This window comes from Canis lupus, chromosome 10 (genome assembly GCF_011100685.1).
Source record: "Canis lupus familiaris isolate Mischka breed German Shepherd chromosome 10, alternate assembly UU_Cfam_GSD_1.0, whole genome shotgun sequence".
In the NCBI taxonomy this organism is placed as follows: domain Eukaryota; kingdom Metazoa; phylum Chordata; class Mammalia; order Carnivora; family Canidae; genus Canis; species Canis lupus.
The window spans coordinates 55,647,866-55,670,633 of NC_049231.1; the positions used below are offsets into that span (position 1 = coordinate 55,647,866).

General features: G+C 35.7%; 1 long non-coding RNA gene across 2 annotated transcripts in view; it reads right to left on the bottom strand.

Moving 5' to 3' along the window:
- Positions 1-22,768, bottom strand: part of LOC111097752 — a 170,859-nt gene that overhangs the window by 24,749 nt on the left and 123,342 nt on the right. The window lies entirely within an intron of this gene.

Here is a 22,768-nt window from a genome sequence, read left to right on the forward strand (position 1 = left end):
CCTAAAGAAATATCTAACCATTCCATTTATTGAGGTTAGGTCCAGAGGACTCAACAAATATTTATGTTCTAACAACTTAGTAAACATTTGAAAAAAATATTACATGTAACTTCTTTTTGTTGTCCGATTGCCGAGGCTAGGACTTCTAGTACTATGTTGAACAGCTGTGGTGAGAGTCGACATCCTGGTCATGTTCCTGTCCCTCCGATTTTCAGTGTTAGGCTTACCTCCTCTAGGAAGCCTTCCTAGGCATTTGCAAGCTACATATTCTTTTTCTCATCTCTATATCATCATGACACTCAGTCTGCAGCAAGCACCAGCCTGCTCTTTTAACATCAAGCTTTACTGGTTTCAGGTCTATGAGATCTTGGAGCCCCCTTGAGAGCTGAGACTCTGACCCATATGCCTCAGGTAGTTTCCTGGACATTCTGTGAAGAAGTGATTCTGATTCCATAGGTCTTGGGTAGGGCCTGAGGTTCTGCATTTTTAACAAGTTCCCAAGTGAAGTTAATGCTACTTTGAAAATGATATTCACTGTGGGCTTTTTATATATGGCTTTTATGATATTGAGGAATGTTCCCTCTATCTCTACACTGTGCAGAGTTTTAACCAAGAAAGGATGCTGTACTTTGTCGAATGCTTTTTCTGCATCTGTTTAGAGGATCATATGGTTCTTGTCCTTTCTTTTATTAATAGAGTGTATCACATTGATTGGCAGATGCTGAACCACCCCTGCAGCCCAGGAATAAATCCCACTTGGTTGTGGTGAATAATCCTTTTAATGTACTGTTGGATTCTATTGGCTAGTATCTTGGTAATACATGTAACTTCAAATTTAAAAAAAAATAGTATTTCCACATTTGCCAATATGAGATGTGCACTTCATGGGCATTACACAGCTTCTCAAACTTTGAAGTCAGACCAGACTCTGCCGTCTTCATTTCCTGCTGTTGGTTCACAAACTTGCCCCCACGTACGGAGGTCAAGGCAAGACCAACGAAAGAGGCAGACCACTCCGATGGTTCTAATAAATAAGGGAACTTAATGAGGCTTGTCTTGAATGGCCTCAAGATAAGTAGATCTCTGCAACCGCCCACCAGAATCTTAACATTTTATGTAGAGATCGTAACTGGGTTTAGTCACATTAACTGTCCAGATGGTCTCAACAACACTTCATTCTCTCTCACAAGGCCATCTCTTTAAAACAGCTCCTAGTGTGGGAGTGCTGGATGGAATGTCCATTCCGAGGACAGCGAATGGGATGAAGAGCTTCCAATTGCCTGGGTCCAGCTCATGCTTAACTAGTAGTCACAAATTCTCGATGACCTCCTCCAACACTGCCTCACAGCGATTTCCCCCCAGGGTGCTTATCTTTTGTCATAGCAACCACTGGTTTACAAAGATAGGAAATAATTTTCTAAAATGAATACAAGCTAAAGTTGAAACTGTAAACTACCTTGTTTTGATAGTTTATGAAGTATCCAACAGATGTTGAGTATTGCTGTTTTCTTCAAATATCTAAAATATGCTGAGGCACCCCTATAAATTTACTGCAGTGTACCAGGGCACACAGGCACCCAGTTTGGGAAACTCAGGCAAAGATGTAATAAGTATTTAAGAAAAAGAAAATGTACAATTAAAGTCACCTATCTATTTGATATTACTACTGTAATAAGTTCAACTACATCCAATTTGATCCCTGATATATCAAAACCCCAAATCAGAGTGAAATGGGAAAATGAACAGAGAAATTACAGTCTAGAGGTTCCACGAAATTTGCTTTTTATTACTGGGAGACACCAGCCAGGTATATTATATAGGAAAATGCCTATACCCCTAAAAACTCTGTTGCATTAACAAAGCAATTTATTCTTTTGATTTCAAACGTTTATTATTTGGAATAAAACTAAACCTACAAGCATTCCGGGCAGGTGGATTCTAAGTTAATCAGTCAACGCTTCTGAAGGATTTGGGTGAATTAGTTGCAAATCATTCTTTATTAAAGACTATATATAATGTCTGAATTCTTATTCCAGATATGCACAAGAGGACAGAGGCTCTCCTTACCCTCTTATCTTGGTATGCACTCAGTGAGAGAATTTGTTCTGCACCAAACCAGATGCATAGTCATTAATCTCTTCTGAACACAACTGACCATTGTCCTTTTGACCTTCTTCCTCAGTCTAGGGATGGAAATTTCTTCTGCCAGACATTTTGGTAAAGCTACAAAAGTGCCCCTACCAGAATTCCCTCCCTGTGGAGAATGAAATTAGGTAAGGCCTGTAGAGTGAGAGACAAATTGAATTCATTTAACCGAATTGCTATCTGACCAGTAAGGCTCATCTCAAAGCACAAGCAGAAGTTTCAAGGCAGAAGTAGCATCAACAAGATGAATAGTGCTCTCAGTTTGCATGGCAGAGCTAGATGCTGATGGTGGGATTACCTGAAGGTGAACCTGTGAGTCAACTTCTTTTTTGGAACTTAGTTTCTGTCTCACATTTAAAAAAAAATAGTTTGTCTAGGTCTAAACACTTCTATCCATCTCTCCAGAAGAATTTATACTGTGCAATCGGATAATTAAAATAATAAACCTTTTGGTGGATGGAGAGTTTGAAGAAAAGAGTTTTTTACAATGACATCTTCAAAGCATTGGTATCTGTTTCATCTGTGAAGTCCAGTCACTTTATAGAAGTTAGGAAGCATTAGGGAAAATTAGACAAATTAGGCCACGTTTTCTAGAATTAAACAATCTGGGTGTCAGACTGTCACATTATGGTACCTCTCCCTGCCTCAGCATAGAAACATCGTTGACTCATGAACCAAAGCCTGCTTGGCAGATGTGGTCTCTAAGGATCTTCTTCACACAAACTCATGCTTTTGTGTGACTATACTTTTGGTGGTACACACACACACACACTCAGGTTAATCTAGTCTCCAAAGAGGGAAGCTTGCTCTATTTTGATAAATGCATCATAACCTCCATCCTGAGCATTTACTATTCCATTTTGCATACCTCCTCACTTCATAAATAGAGGTACACGGAAATGCACCCAGGTTTTGAACTTAGTTCAGTCTGGATTTGATCCAATCCTGCTACTTTCTAGTTGTGAAACCATGTAGAGAGCACTTAACTATTCTGAGCATCAGTTTCCTCTTCTATAAAATCTTTACCTCACTATGTTATTTGTGGAAGTAAATGCGTACAGGGGGCCCATTAAGCAACGTCCATTAATGATATATTTTCAATAAGTCTTACCTATCTACAAGTTTAAATTTTCCAGACCCTCTTCTAAACTTGAGGACTCCCTCTTCTTCCAGATATTCTCTTTTAAGATTACAAAAACTAGTCATCTAATCTGAAGGGTCCAGACATACTTTATTCAAGGCAAGGTTTGGTGATCTGAAATCTGCCCTGAGTTGACAACTCCAGGGTACTCAGGAAGTACTCAGGACAGAAGCTCAGAGGTGCCAGTAAATTCAATGGCCTTAAAGAACAGACAGGAAAGCCATGCCCATTTGAGATCCTTAGAGACCTCAGCAATTGGTATTCTCTTGTAAACTCAAATTCCATTAATCATGAAAATTATACAAATAAATTAGTGATATAGTCCATTTTTCCCTTGCAGATATTAAAGCAGGAAATATTTCCTGATTTTCAAATATTAAAACGAGGGAAGGAAATTTTATAGTTCAAGTGTATTTTCCTCTAAAAAGTTTCCTATTTTCACTATTAATTTGATGAATTTGTTATTTATTGATATTTTCTAATTTTATGATGGATTAATTAAAATATTTTCTTATTTTCAAATATTTCAGAAACATTTTAGCTGAAAAAACATTCTGGTAGTTAATCTACATTGAGGTATGCACCTTCTAGAAATCTTGCCATTTGTAAGGAATATTACTGGTGAAAGGTTGAACAATTAGAAGGTAAATGTCATGTGGAAATTAAGTTCATTTCAGTCAATCACCACCATAGTTATATGTGTAAAGTTGTCCTAAGCTATTTAACTACAACCATGTAGAGTCACATAAAGCTGATTTTTAAAACTGGATTTTGCCTCATGTTACTTCCACTCTTATTGAGTAAAAGACCTGGCTAACTCCACTAATAGGAGAATTTTTCTCACACAAGTTCTAGGAATTAATAAGTGGACACCTAAAAAACAATCAATTAAAAAGTGGGCAGAAGAAATGAACAGGCATTTGTGCAAAGAAGACATACAGATGGTCAGTAGGCACATGAAAAGATGCTCAATATCAGCATATTCATCATCAGGGAAATGCAAATCAAAATCACAATAAGATATCACCTCACACCTGTCAGAATGGCTAAAATTAAAAACTTAAGAAAAATGGTTTTGACAAGGATGTGGAAAAAAAAGGAATCCTCTTGTACTGCAAACTCTTGTGGTGCAGCCACTCTGGAAAACAGCATGGAGGTTCTTAAAAATTAAAACTAGAACTACCCTATGATCCAGGAATCATGCTATTGGGTATTTACCCAAAGAATATAAAAATATTAATTCAAAGGGATACATGCAACCCTATGTTTATGTAGCATTACTTAAAATAGACAAATTATGGAAGAAGCCCAAGTGGGTCTATCAATAGATGAATGGATAAAGAAGATGTGATAGATAGATATATAATGGAATATTATTCACCCATAAAAAGAATGAAATCTTGCCATTTGTAGGAACACAGATGGAGCTAGAGAGCATTATACTAAGTAAAATAAATCAGAGAAAGATGAATACCATAAGAATTCACTCATGTGTGGAATTTAAGAAACAAAACACAGGAGCAACGGAGGAAAAAAAAGAGAGGTGCAAATCAAGAAACAGATCTTAACTATAGAGTACAAATTGATGGTTACCAGAGGGGAGGCGGGTGGGGGATGGGGAAAATCGGTGATGGGGATTAAGGAGTGCACTTGTGATGGGCACCGGGTGATGTATGAAGTGTTGAATCACTATCTTGTACATTGGAAACTGATAACAACACCGTATCTTAACTATACAGGAATTAAAATTGTGAAAAAGAATTCATAAGTGACATTACTATGATTACTCAACTGAGTAATGATTACATTACTCAAATGATATAATAAACATCAGACAATTATGAAAATAAAAATGTATATAGTTATTTATATTACAGAAAAAGGATTTACATACATGAGATAGGTTTGATCACATTCATTTCCTCTGTTCTCCGTAGACTACATCTTTAATGGGAAAGAATAATCTTTTATGAAGTTTTGCAGAAATTTCCTTAATCCTTAATTTCCATCTTTAATGGGAAAGAATAATCTTTTATGAAGTTTTGCAGAAATTTCTTAGGTTCTGCAAAAATGAAGTTTTGCAGAACCTAAGAAAATTATATCAATTTTAGATTGCCATAGTGAATGATGTGTGTAAACAAAGTGCTCTTCAAAACTAAAGAATTCCAATATTGATGAGACTGATGCGTGGAGCTGTTTACACTGAATAAAGGTGAGCATGTCCCTTTCAATAAAGCCTAAAAGACCTATTAATATAGAACAAATATATTAACCCTATCCATTGCCCCAATACCTTCTCTGGTAATATTATTACCGCCATGGACTTTCCTACTTGCCACCTACAAAGGATTTAGCTCAAGCCTGCATAGTCAGCATACGGGCATACGGTCCATCTTCTCTATATAGCCCACCTTTCCTAGGTATTTCTTCACTTCAGATTACATTAAGACCAAAGACTCTAGTAAATAGTGAGCCTTCATTTTTGACACCTTGAAGCAAAATGGAGTTGCCGTGATTCTAACCTCATATTAACACTATATACGTAGTCCCTAATCAAGTTCCTCACTGACTCATTTAATGTCATTTCTATCTCAGAAATTTAAATAACACCTGTGCTACAAATTCAAATACTGAGAGATTTCTAAGTAAAAGGAGACTGCTTTTCACAATATAATCTAATTTTCTAAAGAAAAATACCTATGCCCATAAAATTTTGGAAGATTATACAACAAAATTTTAATAACTATTATTTATTTGGAAAGGAAATTATTCCTTAGTTTTGTTCCGTTTCTTTCACTACAATGGACATATATTAGTAACTAATTTTTTAAAGATTTTATTTATTTATTCATGAGAATACACAGAGGAGAGAGAGAGAGAGAAAGAGAGAGAGAGGCAGGAGACACAGGCAGAAGGAGAAGCAGGCTCCATGCAGGGAGCCTGACGTGGGACTCGATCCCGGGTCTCCCGGATCACACCCTGGGCTGAAGGCAGCACTAAACTGCTAAGCCAACCAGGCTGCCCTATTAGTAACTATTTTAAAAGCTTTTAAAAATAATAAGACTGCTGTTCAGAAGTGAAAGTAGCTTATACGGGATGAAAACAAAAAGTCCTCACTATCACTATTACAACCAAAAGATAAAAATGAGATATTACTCTAACAACATTCTAAATTTAACTAGATTAATTTCCAGATTTTCATTATATATGCTATCAAAAACCACCCAGAATTCTAAAAAGTGTTTCCTCATTAGAGGTGCCTAAGAAATTATTATGTACTTTGTAGTTATCTATTAATGAGAAGAAAAAAAAACAAAGTAAAACCATTTTTATGAAACTAATACAAGATTTCTTTTTATCCAGACTGTTGAAAAGTCAGAAGGGTCAGATGCAATTATAACTAGAAATGGACCAGATGTGATATCTAAGTTGGAGAGATCAGGCGGCCAAAATTCATAATACAGCAGCTTTCAAATATTGATGAGTGTCTGTAGAAAGAGCAGTAACACGAGAAATGATGGACTTTGGAAGAAGGGTTTTGAAGAAGAGTGAAATTTGTAATAGAAAATTGAATGAAGCTTAATTGAATGGCTGAACTTTTCAATGGGCAGTTGAGAAAGGATAAGTGAAGTGGAAAAATTAAAATTGTTTCCTATAAAACTGAAAATACAAAAGAATATGCACTCTGACTTGTATAATGTGGAGGACACATAAATATTGAATTGTGCTACTTATTAATAATACATTTAAAGCATCTTAAGATCCATAAAAGAAACCTGTGGAGAAGGAAATGCAACTTATCCAGAGACATTGGAGTATCCTCTAAAGAAATCAAAAGATAGAATCATGGCCACAAGAAAAAAACACCGCAGAGTTTGAAAGTATATCTATCACTGCTACCACTCAATTCACAGACTTTTTAATCAACTGGATCTAAGTTAATCTGTTACACTATGGGTACCTGGGTATTCAGAGATTATTTTTTAATGTTTGTAAGAAAGCAAATAAAAGCATTAGCAAAATATATGACAATTCCAAATTAGGTGTAACTTATAAAAATGACTCCTTCCATCCCCATGTAAACCTATTAAAGACTACCAAAGTGTATTGGAATTTAAACTTCTATGTGTTTCAGTAAGTGTAGGAAGTTTAAGCTTTTAGGACACTTCAAGGATAAGCAAAATGCGGAAGAACACCAGGGCTCCAGGGCCCAGCTTAACATTCCAGTGTGATGTTCCAAAGTACAAACAAAATAAACATTTTGTTACAAACAAGAAACAGCCATATAATACATGGTTCTATTTCTTTAAGGAGAATAGATAAAAGGAATATAATTTTTTAAATTAAGAAACGTTTTAAATAAAGTTTTTTAAAAAGAAAATAGATATGAAGAATCATCAAGTGCCATCTTGTTAAGAAACCTAAAGCTACTATAAATCCAGTCACCTGACCCCTACCTTCTCCCCCACACACCCATTTTTCCACCATGATGCTGTGCTCCCCGTGTGATCTAAAATAGGACACATATCCCAGGGCATTATAATATTTTCCCCATATCGCAATTTTTTTAAAAATTTTCACTTTGTTATATGAGAAGTTATTTGAGAATTAACATTTAGGAAGTTCCTGGCATCGTGCTCAGTGCTTTATTTATCTTCTAGTCATTTAATTTATTGATCTAAACTTCCACTACATGGACACGCATTTGAGGTATCAAACATCTTTTTAAAACACAAACTCCTCTGAGAGAGTTGAGCCTGTATTGTCCACTCATACTCTTCTGCAAACATAAGTAAGGTTTGTGAAGAGAGAGAGAAGCGGAACAGAAGATGAAGAAGCCAATTCTGGAACACCACCTTTTACTCTGTGGGGCAGTGAAGCATCCCACAATAAAATAAATGTCCTTGTGAAGAACATAAGGCAACATGGGTATATGAGATCAAGGTACACGAGGGGAGAAGTACCAGGAGATGGGAGAGGAGTACAGAGGGAAGGTGGGAAAATATTTGGAAGAACTTTTTTTTCATTCAATTTGCCAACAAATAATATAACACCTAGTGCCCATCCTATCAAGTGCTCTCCTCAGTGCCCATCACTCAGCTACCCCATCCCCCTGCCCACCTCCCCTTTGACAACCTTTTATTTGTTTCCCAGAGTTAGGAGTCTGTCATGGTTTGTCTCCCTCTCTAATTTTTCTCTAATCGAGAAAGAAAAAAAAAAAAAAAGAAAACATTTTTCTCTTCCTCCTTCTGATTCCAAATTAAAAAAAAAAAAAAAAACTTACACTACTTGCCTAGTGAGTGTTAAATGAGCATTTTAGGGCTGACCAAGGACTTTATTTGCTCTTTTATAGCTATGCCTTAATTCCAAACAGCTATCTGGCTTTTCACTGACTTCTTAGAATATGACCCATTTTTAATTTTGTGACTGCTTCAATAGACTATATAGATAATTACTTATTGCCAACTTCAGAGTTAGGGTCATGGTCATGTCTATGTTAGAAAATTGGCAGTTGAAATAAGAAACAAGTTTTGGGAGATATAAAGGTAGGCAACAAGATCCCAAGTAAAATGGTAACAGTCCTCATATGCATTCTTCTATTCTCTTAAGTAAAGCAACATCACCATCCTGCCAAAGAACTCTCTACTTCTTAAAATAGGAATGATGAGAAGCGCACAATAAACTTGCGTTTGTCATGCTTTGTACTTTCACTAACAATCAGGATTTTTTGCTCACATTTTAATTACATGTTTGTAATTAACTTAGTTACGTTAAATATAATATCCCCTTGGGACACCTGAGTGGTTCAGTGGTTGAGCATCTGCCTTTGGCTTAGGTCGCAACCCTGGGGGGTCTTGGGATCAAGTCCCGCATCGGGCTCCCCACAGGGAACCTGCTTCTCCCTTTGCCTATGTCTCTGCCTCTCTCTGTATGTGTCTCATGGATAAATAAAATCTTAAAATAATAAAATATCCCCTTCTTACTGCTCCTACTTTATAATACTCTTATCCAAACTCAGGTTTCCTTCCATTGACCTGTCAATACATGAGGCTTTATTTCTAAATACCTTTTTAGCAGCTCTAAGATTCTTGGTTTTAAAATGTACTAAAAAAAGGGGTGATATGTTCATTTGTTTTGCTTATTAAATTCCGCATGAGTAAAATCATATGGTATTTGTCTTTCTCTAACTTGTTTTGCTTAGCATGATATACTTTATTTTTTTAAGATTTATTTATTTATGATAGACATAGAGAGAGAGAGAGGCAGAGACACAGGAGGAGGGAGAAGCAGGCTCCATGCTGGGAGCCCGACGCGGGACTCGATCCTGGGACTCCAGGATTGCGCCCTGGGCCAAAGGCAGGTGCTAAACCACTGAGCCACCCAAGGATCCCCTTAGCATGAAATACTTTAGCTCTGTTCATGTTGTTGCAAATGGCAATATTTCATTCTTTTTGTTGGCTAAGTAATATTCCATTGTGTGTGTGTGTGTGTGTGTATAATATATATTCTCAACACTTAAAATTGTGCCTGTCACATCATTAATGAATCAGTGAGTATGTTCACCTAAGGATTAATACATTAAAATGTATATATGTGTATACACACACACACACACACACACCACATCTTCTTTATCCATTCATCTGTTAATGGACATCTGGCCTCTTTCCATTTTTTTTCACTATTGTTGATAATGCTCCCATAAATATGGTGCATCTATCCCTTCAGGTGCATCTATCCCTTCAAATCATTATTTTTGTATCCTTTTGATAAATACCTAGTAGTGCAATTGTTCTTTTTAACTTTTTGAGGAAACCCCATACTGTTTTCTAGAGTGACTATACCAGTATGCATTCCCACCAACAGCGTAAGAGGGTTCCTCTTTCTCAAATTCTCACCAACACCTGTCTTTTTCCTATTTGACTACTTCTTGATTGTTCCCTGACTCAAAGTTAAACCCCATGACAGCAGGAAACTTGACTTTTTTACCCCTACTGTGTTCCCAACACTTAAAATTGTGCCTGTCACATCATTAATGAATCAGTGAGTATATTCATCTAAGGATTAATACATTAAAAACCTGAAAAAATATGCCAAAATGTTAATAACTGAGTGAAAGCCTGAAAGGAGCCAGTTGCATCTTTCATTTCTTAGTACTTCCTAACCTTTCTAAACTTTCTTGAACAAGCATGATGTAGTTTCTAATCACGTAAAAGGTTTTATTTGAAAAAATAACTTGTATCTTATGCAATCATTTTCTCAAAATGACACCTGCATAAAATAGCTATGTTCAAAGAGTAGAAAAACAGGGATTTTAGAATCAGGAAAGCTGGTTTCCTTGCCAAGCTTCCATCTTCTCATATGCAGGATATAGGGAAAATATGAACATATGACCTTTTTGTCAATGAGTTGAGGAGTGGGCCTCAGACAATGAGATAGACAAGGGGAGCTCTGGATTAAGAGTATAACTTTTTTTGTTTATTGAATTGTCTGTAGAAGTCATTTTTAAGTTCTTTGAATTCAGGCAAACTGAACAATCAAACTATTCTTTCTTTCATTTGAGGTTCCCAAGTATTCACTAAGATTCTTTGGTTCTCATCACCAAGATGTTGAGACATTTTTAACATAAAATGTCTATTTTTATTTCAAAAGTATACTAGCCAGAAAGGACATTAATACAAAGTACAAATAGATCAACTAAAATATATTACAATATACACAAATGCATGTGCATGTCCACTAGAAGACATAATGAAATAATCTCAGATGCTTAAACTTACTTTAATTAGTAAGTTTGAACTTAAGAAAATCAAAACTATTCTGTAACATTGAAGAATGTAAAAATGAAAACACATGGGTAAGAATAAAATCTAGTGGTAGAGTAAGTTATAACAATGGATTTAATTGTATATGATAAAAGAACAAAATAACAAATTTTTAAAAAGAGCAAAATTGATTGAAATAAGAGTAATATCCCAAAGCAAAGTATAGATTATCATGAGGAGACAATGTATAGGTATAATATGCTTAAATAGAAACCATCAGGCCTATATGAATGACCAATGACATTTTCAATATTCCTGTGGGAGGCAGGATTTTGCCTTAACATGCAGAACTTTCCCATGTATGGCAAGGTATTCAGTATCCTTGGCTCCCACACACTAAATGCTAGAAGTACCCCTGGTTTTAGTGACAAATCTAAACTCTTATCAAATCTAATCTTTCTTTAATAAATCAAATATATTTATGTTCCCCTTTGCTGTTCTCAAATAAAAGTCATATAAATTTTCCTGCACATCTGAATTTTGAAAGTTCAATATAATATCTATGCCCAAGGCCTAGTATGAAGGAAAAACAGAGGAAAGTAACAAATAATAACATATTACATATTTCTATATGTAAATACCTGAGCGTGGTTTTATTGGAAGTCATGATGACATAAGTTGATATTTACTCCTGCTATTGATGAGTGAGTTTAAATTTCAAAGTCACTTATAGAGACAGCATGGAAAAAAAGAGTGGATGCTCAAATAAAAACCCATACTAGGGCAAGTCATTATTTATACAGGATGAAAGAAAAAGCAAAATGATCTTAATTAAAATAGGGATAATAAGTCACGAAAAATTATAAATTATCCAAGTTAGAAAGATGAGGTAATATGGTAATTCCTGAAAACAAGCTGTATAACGTTTAAAAAATGTTCAGTGGGAAAGTTATAGAGAAAAGGAGTTCATTTTTGTTGTGTGGGACCATCCCTCATATTGCAGTACATCCATCACCCTTAAACCCACACTCACAATGCTAGTAGTAACACCCATTATCATGACCACCTTATACATTCCCACAAATTTTTCAAACACCCTGGTGAGAAACACTGACCTAGTTAATGCCTATCATCCTCAGGTGAGCGTCACTACTGACTTCCTTAAGGATAGATGGTAGCTGGCTTAGATATTGCCTCCATCCTTGCCACTCAGTTGATCGATTCCCTGGACATCCAGTCTTTCTAATCCACGACACTTACCTGAACTGTAATTGGCCTTTGAAAGACTTATTGTCAATTATAACAGAAGGTCCATAAGAAAAGGGACGAACTCTGTCTTGTTCACTGTGCCATATCAAGTGCCTACTATTGTGTTTCATAAACATTCTTGAATTAAATTCAGGTTTTTCACTTGTGCAGCTGGATTCCTTCTAACTGTACTATTTGATACAGAGCAAATAATTTATTGGTTGGAAAAAAATTTGAAGTGGAACATCTAGATAGCTGGTATCAGTCTGTTTGGGCTTTTATAATGGAATATGATAGCCCAGGTGCTTTGTAAACAACAAAAATTTATTTTTCCTAGGTCTAATGGTCAGAAGCCCAACATCCAGGTACCAGCATATTTGGTGTCTGGTGAGAAATCACTTCCTGGTTCACAGCCCATTGCCATCTCCCTGTGCCCTCACAGGGTGGAAGTTGTGATGCAACTCTCTGGGATTCCTTCCGTAAGGGCACTAAGTCCCTTCAGGAAGGCTCCACCCTCATGACCTAATCACTTTCCAGAGGCCTCCTCACTTCCAAAAACCATCACATTGGGGATTAAATTTATTAATTCAATCCTTTATTTATATCAGTAGACTCCGGGATATTTATTTTATACTTTGGGATACAATCCAATACTATTTCATTTAGTTGCTCAATTTTTTTTTTTAGCTTTGGCTTTTGAGAGCTCTTTCAGTTGGATCCTGTGATCAAGCCTGGTCTTGGTTTTTTTTTTTGTTCATTTGTTTTGCTTTCTTTTTTTTTTTTTTTTTTTTTTTCTGTCATTCCTTATTTCTGGCACTGTAAGATGCTCCAGGTTCATCTTGTATATCCTTTTTCCAGCTCTGGAATCAACAATTTCCCCAAGGAGCTCCGATTCCTTTTGTTGGAGAACGGTATTTGAAATCAAGGTCTGGGCACTGAGTGGGCTCATTACTGATGGGGTGTCATTGCTTCTAGGGTCTTCTAGGTGACAATTAGGAAATAAAAATGTGTATACTAAACTATGTACGTACACATAATCTATAACACCTGTCCATATCTACCTACAGTAAGCAAAACAGTTCATTCGGATGTCTCCAGCTCTCATCTATTACCACTTGCTTATCTACAGTCCCCACTCCAACAGAGACCAGCCATTTACTAAATTGTTCAACTGCAGTATATGTGCTTAGTTGTTCCAAATTTGTTAATATGTACTTAAAATGTATTTCTCAAAGTTATAACATAGCTAAAAGCTAGTAGCTAAAAGTTTAAATGACTGATAAATACATTAATTAGTATCCTATTTCTACTTTGTTCCTCAATGTTATCATTTATATTAATACTCCAGTACTTTTGATTCACCTCAGTAGTCATCAATTCATATTAATGTGCCTCAATTTCATTTGTCAGCCAAGACCTAGAATCATCAATATTTTCATGTAAGAATGATTGTAATCACTACACAGGATCTCATTTAAATTAACAAATTGATATTTTCCACAATAAGTGTATAGATAGCATCCTGATGCATCAAGTCACTAATTATTCTTCCCAGCTTCAAATATTAGCTTCAGGCACTTAGAAAAGGACAAAGAAAAATGATGTTTTCCTGTGCTTTAAACATTTTTCCAGCCACCATAATGAAAGCATTTCAAATTCTTAAAAATAAATATTTGGAAAACAATTTCATCTTTTGGGTGGCTCAGTGCTTCCATATAAAGTTAATCTTTTAAGAATAACAACATTTTTTTACTGAGCACATACTTTTGGCCAGATGCTGTTCAGATATATTTTGTTTATTATGCACAATTCTCCTGCCAGGCCTACAAGGTAAATACACCATCTCTATTTTAGAGACAAAAGAAAGGAAGAAAATTATTTTTCCAGGTGGAAGAGCCAATAAAAAAGCAAAACAAGTCTATGATTTCAAAGGCTACACTCTTGCCACTACAGCAGGTGGAGCACTGCCAAGAATATTCTGGGTCACCAATGTTTGTGCATACCCAACTCCTATTCGTATAAGCAAAGAGACAAATTTAGAATGAAAAAATAACATGTTCACTCCTTCTTGAATTTCACTTGGGACCTTGTGCAGGGAATAAGCTCAGGTCCCAAAAAGAAAGTAATTCTAACAAATGACATTGGCAAAATCAGTGAATCAGTGACCCTAACAATGTTCATTTTAGTCACCTCGAATTCAAACTGGAAAATAAATCTGGCAACACAATAAAACAGTTCCCGCTAAAAGTTGAAACTTCTTACTGAAATTCATTAGCACTTTTCTTAGTCTTGCCTTCTGAAAAACTCCACGAAGGAATTAAAGTAACTGAAAAAGGATTTCAATATTAAAAAAAAAAAAAGGACAAATAACCAAAGAAGATTTTTAATTACTACTTGTTTACAATGCAGGCTCATTTCAATTTCCTTGTTTTTTTTTTTACTCCCTGACAAATAGCTTCTGTTTCATTTGGGCCAAAACAAAATATAAAGTATATAAATGAATTAAAGTGGTTTCTCTTCACACATTTAGTATAAATTCATTGTACTAAAAATTTGGGAAGAGGAAAGACAAAAACATCAGCTATAAAACATCAACTCTTCTCCAAATTGATTCATTGAATTTTGTTTTCGCTTGCGAACAGAGTATTCACAAATTACTTCAACACTTCAATGGAATCTTTCTCTTTACATAAGAAAGAAAAACAAAGGAGATGTAATCTTACACAAAGAAAATAGTAGCTGTCTACCTGGATGCGCTGAGAGTGCCAGGGTCTAGTTAGAAGCCTAGTGTTGTTTATATTTTCTATAGTTAGGAAGAAATCTCTTCCAAATAAACTCCCACTTTTGGATCTTTTTGAACTGTAGCAATAATGAGTTTAATCTTCCATTTAAAATGTCTAATCCAGGGTGAAGAAAATGTTTTTTTATAGTTGCATAAATAAGCCACATTTCAAACAGGGTAACCATAAAAGGCCACATGAAAAGAACTCTATAATAGAGGATTAGAAAGGACCCCATGAACTCAGATTCTGGATTCCAATGCTATTTAAAGAGTTCAGCCTCTTCTGTGATTGTGCTGGACTCTTGGGGGCTGGGGCACAGAATGTGAAGGGTATTCTCTGTAGACTCACACTTAGGGGAACCAGCTACTAGATAAAAGAGGAAAATAGTAACAACTATAGGTAGACATGGTATAAACTGGGGAAATTAAAAATTGTCCAGATCCTAAAATAATTAATCACATGGGTAAACATCTACAGCCTCAACAAAAGCAGCTTAATTTTTTTAATTAATTAAAAACAGCTCATTGTCTGAATGTGTTGAAATAGCTTAAGATTCCCTTTATTTGATAAAGAAATGTTTAATGTTTAAGTGTAGCCTAGAATATCCTAGTCCAATAGAATTGTCTGAAGTAATAGAAATACCTCATGACAGCTGTCCAATATGGTCACCACTAGCCCTATGGGGCTACTGAGCCCTTAAAATGTAGCAGTTGTGACTGAACAATCTGAATTTTAAATTTAATTAGTTTAAATTTAAATAGGCACATGTAGCTAGTGGCTACCATAGTAGGTGCTGCCAACCTATAAAGCAACTCTACTTTTGTCTCCTAAGGGAGACATGAATATATATATATATAAATTCTAAACTCTCAAGTACAATAAAGAACAATACTTTTGTGTTGATAATATGGATTAATATCAGTAGCTCAGCCTTACCAGAGTTATTCATTCATTTTATTAAAGGGAGTAAAAGTATTTAGATTAAATTTTTAAGACATGTTATCTGGTTGAATGAAATGCAAAATATTCTACTCAATACTGTCAAAATTCCATTTAAGACAGAAAACTTCTGTTTTAGTTCCATAGATGTAAATCGTTCTCTTTACAGACTCTATGGCCTTTTTTCCATAGGAATGTTATTTTTTCACAAAATTTTACTTCCCAACAGCAAGCACTGGTAATCAGATCTATGTTTCTGCATGTAGGTTGCTGTTAAAATATTCAAAAGGCTGACACCCAATAGCTCCACATGTATTCAGTCTTTAAAATGGCTTATTAGCAGTCCTTCTGGGGTTTTTTTTTAATCCTTCTAGATTTCTATTATCTCTTGAAGTAAATACAAAATGCTATAGGAAAACACTCCACCAACAAATTTACCTCTTACTTCTAATAGATGATTAAATAAAATTTGAAGCTCTATCAAAGCTTTGGCCTCAATCGACTATATAAATTTACTGTGGTGAGTGGAAGTTTTCCAGTGAGACATGTATTAAGAAAAAAGCTATTTAGTAGTCTAGACGAAAAGCTTGAGAGACCTTGGCTTTGAGTTTTACCAAACTTATACTCTTTAGTGACACCTGAAAAATCTTCCTGACCCTGAGTTTTCTCGTTTCAAAAATAACCTTATCTAGAAATCCTGCTTAAGAGACTTCAGCAGAAGAAAAAACCACATAAGAGGAAAATGTAATTTTAAGGGGTAGGATTTCATAGTAGCCCCACATGCATACACTATCAAAGATTGGAGAGAACCGATATGTCCATGAAATGCTATGCTTCATTTTAAATTACTTCTATGTATTATCATAGAAAAGAAGCTCATGACATATTGTTGACTAAGGAAGAAAAAAAAGTAAGCCATCAAGAGTGTGGAGAGATAAAGAGAAGGTTCCAAAAAGATGTTCATCAAAATAGTACTAGTTTTTAACGCAGGGGTGTAATATTTGAGGTAGTTTTTACACTTTGATTTTACTTCTCTGTGTTATTTGAATTTTTATATCTGTATAAATTATTTTCTTCAAGAATTTTAATAATATGTTTACAAATGAGAGAAAGAGAGAGGAGATTTTAAAGAAATGATTCACAATCATTTCTTGGCCTTTTGGCTACGATCAAGTGAAGAAATGACACAATTTAAGCATTATAGAGGCTTGGTAAATCCAAAAATCTGCAGGGTAGACCAGCAGGCTGGAGATAAAGGAAAGAGTTGTAGGTCAAGTCCAAAAGCAGACTAGACTATTGGCAGAATTCTTCCTTTCTTTCTCAGGAGAGATCAGTATTTGTTCTACTAAGGCCTTCATCATATCTGTTGAGGCCCAGCAACATTAAGCAGAGTTGTCTGCTTTACTCAGTGCAAATTTAAGTATTACTCTTATCCAAACAAACAAAAAACTACCTTCACAGAAACATCTAAAATAATGTTTGAACAAACATCTGGGAATTATAGCTTAACCAAGAAAATTAACCATCACATTGGCTTAAATCCTATATTGTTCCAATGAGATATAAATGTAAGAGTGATATAAAAATGCAAATTTAATGATTCACACAATCCCATCAAACCATAGAAGAATTATCAGTTTGGATTAAAATCTTATTCAAACATTTTCTTATTAAAGAATTACAAAGCTGAGTTTCCTATATTCCTTCTCCTCTCCCTTTAAACCTCCAACTCCATTGCCACACCCATTCCCATTCCCTTTACTTCCAAAGGATGTTCTTGTCAAATATTTCATAGAGAAAAACAAACACCATCGGACAGTGTATTTATTTGCTAGGGCTGCCATCACAAAGTACCACAAACTGGGTAGGGTAACAAAGAAATTTTCTGTCTCACAATTCTAGAGGCCCAAAATCTGAGATCATGGTGTAAGAGATCAAGGTGTGTTGGTTCCTTTGAGAGTTGTAAGAAACAATCTGTCCCGTACCTCTTTCCTAATCTGGGGTGGTTTGCTGACAAACTAGTATTCCTCGGTTTATAGAGGTATCACCTCAATTTCTGCCTTCATCTCCAAATGATATTATTTTTGCATATATGTCTCTGTGTCCAAATATCCCCTTTTCACAAGGACACAGCCATCGGGATTAGAGCCCACCCTTAATGATCTCATTTTTACTTAATCATCTACAAAGACCCTATGTTCAAATAAAGTCTTGTTCACTAGGACTGGAGGTTAGGACTTCAACATTTTTGTGGGAAATGCAATTCTACCTGCAACAGACAGACACTTCCTTTACCTGGAAGTATCAACTCTACTAGTTTCCATCTTTCAGTATCTATTCTTCCTTTCTGTCTACTGCTATAATGGAGAACACACCCAGCTTCCTAAAGAAACTAATCCATTCAGGTGTGCTCCTGATCCCATCCTTCATTAATCCATTTATTAAACCTCCTCTGTCCTGTATTTTCACTATTTGTCTTTTCATTGAATACTTCTCAATGCCTTCCCATCCATCTTTAGTTTACAAAAAGAAAAAGCTCATCTTTCTCAATCTTTCAGCCCTCCTATCTTTCTCCTCCAAATCTCTGCTGCCTTTCTTAACATCTCCACAAAATGCTTTTATGCTTCAAATTACAGTTGTTCTTCATCCTATTCTAATCTTGCTTCCGTTCCCACACTTCCACTCAAACAACTGGTTCAGGTCATAAGTGACCATGATACTAAATCTAAAGAACAAGTTTCTATCAACATACTTAATCACTGATAATGTTTAGGCAAAAAACTTATCACTTGTGATTTTTAGGACCACTCTCTTCATTTGGTTCCCATATCTTGGTTTTAATCTTTCTTATTCACTATGTGCTTGTTCTTTGAATAATTTTATTTATTTATTCATGTTTAAGATTTTTTTTTTCATGTTTAAGATTTTATGACACAAAGAGAGACAGACAGAGACACAGGCAGAGGGAGAAGCAGGCTCCATGCAGGGAACCTGGTGTGGGACTCGATCCTGGGTCCCCAGGATCAGGCCCTGGGCTGAAGGCAGTGTTAAACCGCTGAGCCACCCAGGCTGCCCTGAATAACTTTTTTAAATAAACGTTTTTAATAGTGGTTTTAGATTTACATAATAGTGGCAAGGACAGTACTGAGATTCCCCATGTACCACATACCCAATTTCCCTTACTTCCAATAGACTACATTTGTTATAATCATTGGCCAATAGTGACTATTATCAACCAAAGTTCATACTCTATTCAGATTTCCTTCATTTTTACCTAATGTTCCAGAGTCCCATCTAAGATACCTCATATATTTTGCTCATACCTCCTTAGACTCCTCCACATGGGGACAGTTGATCAGACTTTCCTTGTTTTGATGACCTCGATAGTTTTGAGGAGTCCTGGTGAATATTTCTCCAGAATGCCTCCCTATTCAAATTTTGCTGATGCTTTTCTCATGATTAGACTCGGGTTTTGTGTTCCAAGGAGGAGTACTACAGAGGTTAAGTGACATTTTAATCACATTACATTTAATGTACTATCAATATGACTTCTCACTGTTGATGTTGACCTTTATCATCTGGCTAAAGTAATGTTTGTCAAGTTTCTGCATTGTAAAGTTACTCATTTTTCCCCCTTTCCAATTCTTTCCTTCCAATTTTTGGAAGGAAAACACTATGGATGGCCCATATTTATGGGGTGAGGAATTATGTTCTATGCCTTTGATGGCAGAGTACCTACATAAATTGACATTCTTTTGCACAGAAAAATTGTTTTTTCTCCCTTTTCCCTCCCCTTCCCTCCTTTATTTTACTATGGACCTGTGGTTATTTTATTTGGGGGCATTATAATCCAATGCTACCATATTTATTTTGTTGCTCAAATGTCCAGCTTGGTAATTACTTTATGGAACTACAAAATACTCCGGACTCATGGTGTACATCTCCTACAATCAGCCACTTCTCCAAGGAACACTTATTCCTTTTATCCTATTCACTTCTTGGGAGTCACCAATGCCCTGATCTTTAAATATTAGTGTTTTGGGGATCTTTTCATAGGCTATCTTAACTTTTCATTCTACATTCTCTTCCTTAGATGTCTCAACCACTTCTATGACCTCCATATAAATGAATTCCAATTATGTATCTTTGAGACCTCTTTTTAAAATTCACCTTATGTATTTAACTAACTTCATATTGAACTTCTGCATTAAAATATCCCATAGATAACTGTCAATGAAGGGGTTTTAATAAAGGGCAAGATACTTGTCTTTCAAAGCATTTCTCAGGCAGCCCGGGTGGCTCAGTGGTTTAGTGCCGCCTTCCACCCAGGGCGTGATCCTGGAGACCCAGGATTGAGTCCCACGTCGGGCTCCCTGCGTGGAGCCTGCTTCTCCCTCTACCTGTGTTTCTGCCTCTTTCTGTGTGTTTCTCATGAATGAATAAATAATTTTAAAAAAAAAAAGCATTTCTCAATTTTGGATATAAGAAATAGTTGCATTTTTCAATGACCCAGAAAAAAAGGCAAAAAAAAAAAAATAAGAAATAAGAAAAAAGAAATAGGGAAACAAATCACATATATTTTAAGTCATTTCCTTTGCAGACCATGCCATGATAGGCCCAAAATTCTTTTTTCATTTTCAGATTTTCAGTCCATTTCATGGACTTGCTCTTTTTGCCGGTGATTTTTAGACCAACCTTAGGCCGATTGCTAGTTCCTTTCTCTTCTTCCCTGTAGTTTTTTAAAGCCTGTCTTTTAATGTCACAAAGCCTTGCAGGAGGGCAGGAAGATGAGAGATTACTCACTGGTATTTGATCTTTCTTTTTTCTTCCTTATTTTTAGTTATTTTGAAATTTGGGCATTCTCTGACTTCTAGTGATTTTAAGTGATTTCTGTGTAGTTTTATTTTTTCTTACCATTCTGTGTTATTTGAGGATGAAATTTGTAATACAGGTAACTAGGCAGCTAGAACTGTCTTCAGCTACCCTGCTACTACATTTAAATCTGTACGTGCATATATATTATTAAGTCTAAAAATCTGTCAAATGTAAGGGGCACATTATTCTATGTACCACTGAAAAATAAAACATGTTGTCAATTAAAGTACAACATGACATGAAGCCCAATTTTAGTGATGTCAAAATTGGGGAAAGGAGTAGGTATGTCTTAGAACAATGAACTAGTGTATATACATTTTAGATGTATGTATTAATGAAATTTTATGGTAATATGTCAAAAATTCCTTTCTTATATACTGCCAAAGCCAAGACCAAAAAGGCATGTTGTCTGTTCTCTGAGTATTATTTCTTTATATTCCATTTGAGCTTCAACACCACAGGAAAAGCCAAACATGTGATAGGAATATTGGAACTTCCAGCATCATTGAGACCTCCAGGGTGAGGGGTGAAGATTGAACTCTATAAACACTCTCGAACAATGAGAACGGGGGGTTTCTGGGTTGGTGAACGTATCCACATTCTGGGAAGATGGTGTATCCCAAATCTATGGAGACAGAGGCTCCTGCATTCAAGACCCTTCCAGAGTTCACCTTAAGAGCCTCTTCATCTAACTGTTCATTTGTATCCTATATATTATACAAGTAAATGTTTAGTAAAATGTTTCCCTGGGTTCTGTGAGCCTTTATAGCTAATTATCAAATCTTAGGGGGGATAGTGGGAAACTTCAAGTTTATAGTTGGCCAGACAAGAGTGTGTGTAACCTAGGCAACCATTTGTAGCCGGCATCTGAAGTTGAGGACAGTCTTGTGAGGTTTGAGGCTAGTTCCAGGTAGACACTGTCTAAAATGAATTAAATTTTAAGACATTTGATGTCCAAGAACTTGAGAATTGGTATAGAAAGACACCACATATTTATTTGGTGACAGAAAGAACCTCAGAGGGCTATATAAAGAAAAGTGTCTTTTGAATCCTCCAGGAAGTATCCTTCAAGTGAGGAGACACACCATTCTCCTTTCCTCTTCTCTGATGCCAGGAAAGTAAACATAATGTTTGAAGCTCCAGAGGTCATTCTGTGTCCTGTACACTCCTACAGAAGTTACACACAGCAGACTCACAGGATGGAAGGAACCTAGTATATAAACTACAAGCTGCCATACTAGTGCTGGATTGCCTCTTCCCACAGTCTACGTGAGATGGAAAAGAAATTTCTATCCTGCTTAAGCTAGTACTTATATAGATTCGTGTCATACACAGAGGCAAATCTGAATGGAAATGATACCACAAACTGGAACAAAAGCTTTGAGATCTTAATATGGGATGTTTACTACTCATGCTATGCTCAAAGTATTCATTCTAGATAAAATTCCATGAACAAATTCAAACTAAAATCAAAGAAGAGCATACATAGAATCTTCCTGAAACATTAAAGTATAATTTGTTTTTGGTTTTGGTTTGGTTGCTTTTTGTTGCTTGGGGGACCTCACTGGCTCAGTCAGCAGAGCATGTGACTTTTGATTTCAGGGCATTAAAGCTCAAGTCCCATGTTGGGTGTAGAGCTTACTTAAAACAAAAAAAAAAAAACTTTAAAAAATAAGGTATTTGTTTTTTAACATACTGACCCATTATTTCCATTTATTTATTATTTATTTATTGTATTCTATCAGCCCAAGAGTCCCGATAACCCAATTCTATCTTGGTCTTCAATTTTCTGCTACAGAAGCTATGAGAACAAAACTAGGGGCATAAAATCATCATTGAAAGGCACAGACCTTCACGTTTTCTGTAGCTCA